General features: G+C 37.6%; 1 protein-coding gene across 1 annotated transcript in view; it reads right to left on the reverse strand.

Moving 5' to 3' along the window:
• Positions 1-2,164, reverse strand: part of LOC113808224 (uncharacterized) — a 41,457-nt gene extending 39,293 nt beyond the window's left edge. Inside the window, exon 1 of the mRNA XM_027359570.2 lies at positions 1,892-2,164. The gene's annotated coding sequence lies outside the window, so the exon portion shown is untranslated. The remainder of the gene's footprint in view (positions 1-1,891) is intronic.
• Between the last annotated feature and the right edge of the window lie 336 nt (positions 2,165-2,500).

The following is a 2,500-nucleotide window of genomic DNA, read 5'->3' on the forward strand; positions in this document are numbered from 1 at the left end:
GATTATTATTATTGTTATTATTAGTAGTATCATCATTATTATTATTATTGTCATTATTATCATTATTATTATTATCTTTATCATCATTATAACATTATTATAACTACTACTATTACTAATACTACTTTTATCATTATCATCAGTATTATCATTATCATTACTGCTACTATTATCATTATCATTATCATCAGCAGTATCATTACTTTTATCTTTATTATCTTCATTATTACCTTTATCATCATCATTATCGTGAATATTGTCATTACTATCATTATCACCATTACTAGTACCATTATAATTATCATTACTGCCATCACTATTATGATAATTGTTCTTGATATCATTATAAGCATTATTATTATAACCTTATCATCATATTGTAATTATTATCATTACTATTATTATCAATATAATTATAATTATGATTATTATAATCATCATCATTATTGTCATTACCATTATGATTATCATCATCAATATCGTTATTATAATTATCAGTATCATTATTACCATCATCATTATTATCATTATCACTATTATTGTCATTATCGCTATCATTATCATTATTATCATTATTATTATAATTTTGTTATCTTGATTATCGTTATTATTCTCAGTTACAGTTTCATTACTTGTGTTATGGCCATTGACATCATCAATATCATCATCATTATACAATTCCTACACCATCACATTTATCAACATCACTCGTTTTATTTCAGTTTCTGCCTCATTAACATGAGGACTTTACATGCTGACGAGGCGCTGGTTGACGTGAGGGGAATATCCTCACTTTACGTATTGAGACTTGGCTGGTGAGCATGCAGTATTTAGGACAATGACATGCGCAATTTCAGGCTACTACCTTAAATGTAGTTCATTGCAACAAATATAGGAGATTGGAGTGTTTCGATGTTATCTCTTATTCTGTTAAAGTTATCCATTATATTATGATACCTTTACTCGTTAAGCATTATTCAAAATATTATCCAACCGGCTGAAGAACCACCGACATCTTAACTTTTGATGACGTAATAGTCGACGCCCATACCGAACTAAGTAGGAAAGTAAATAGTGGAATATCAAGAAAGTCATATCAACGAAAAGAATCTACTGTTACCATTCACACCAAGATACCCAGTAAGGCATATCTCAACTTTCGGTCTCTCGAAACACTCTTTGTCCCAGCCGCCTATCGATGTACTTACGACCACCAAAGATGTAGCATTTCCCCGGCCATTTTCAAAAGTCTCACAATCCCACGGAACACGAAAATAAGCAAAAAGCCGGTCTGACGTCGGTGGACGAAGAGCGAGAAGGAATTCCCCAGACGAGCTCAGTAGGAGTTTCCATCCTACTGTGTCTGTATGACTCACGGAAAGGGAGGTTTATTAACATTGTGAGAACATCTCGGAACGCTATGCCAGATGAGAACGTTTTTCCCGTAACGTTTCGTAATAGATGGCATAGTTTTCGCTACGTGCGTGTGCTTTCGCGGTTGGAAGTTAAGCAAGTGCGGTAACAGAAGATAAGCAAATAAATGACACAGTAAAACCGTCGCGATAAAAAGCTACAAATAAAACACAAGGCTCCGTTGTCCGTCTGCCTTTCCGATGCATGGATACATTTTAGTTACATTTCTTTTTTCCAGCTTTATTCATTAAAATGAAAATAAATTAATCCAAATAAAGATACAAATTCTGCATTCACACTTTCCCATCTCTGCCCCCAGTAAGTGATTCCTCTTGAGTCAAAAAATGTTCGTTCTCTGCACGGAAGATTCATTCTTTATCAAGAAAAATCGCAGCAAGCATTCAAGACTCTAACATCCAGGCTCTAAGAAAAAAAAATAATGATAATTTTGGAAAGGCATATCTAAGCACCACCTTACCTGACTTACAGCGACGTGCGAATCACGAGATAGCTCCTCGCCAGCGCTGCCACAACAAACAGTCGACCACAACACAAACAGTGAACACCCTTTTACGAAAATCCCGGGGGCATAAACCCCTCCGCCGCCGACACTGCTTTCCAATGCTAACAAACCAGCTGAACACGTAACCATATGCCGGCGCCCACAGCCAAAAAGCAACTGGCCTCCCTGCCACAGGCACTGCCACCCCTCACTCTCCCGCCCACCATATTTCCGCCCTCTTCCAAAGCGCCCCTTCGCCCACGTGGGAGGCCCCTCGACAACCTACGGCTTGTGACTACCATATACGTACGTGTTGGAAGAGCGTCTGTGCGTTTTCAAGAGGACATGATCAACTATTGGCCGGGATTTTACGTATATTAGTAACAAAGAGGAATTTGTGCGTAAGGCGGAATGAGGTAGCGGCTCTCCCTCCCTCCATTTTTTAAGGAGTATGTAATTTATATTTAGCCCGAAGATCAGCACTTTACCTTTCCCGGTGCCAAGATTGGGTTGCCAACAATCTGAGAATGTGACAATTTGTTTCCCCATAGCGCTCGGGGTGAAAATATTGACGGAAAACGTTCA

The sequence above is a fragment of the Penaeus vannamei genome, chromosome 19, assembly GCF_042767895.1.
Source record: "Penaeus vannamei isolate JL-2024 chromosome 19, ASM4276789v1, whole genome shotgun sequence".
NCBI lineage: Eukaryota > Metazoa > Arthropoda > Malacostraca > Decapoda > Penaeidae > Penaeus > Penaeus vannamei.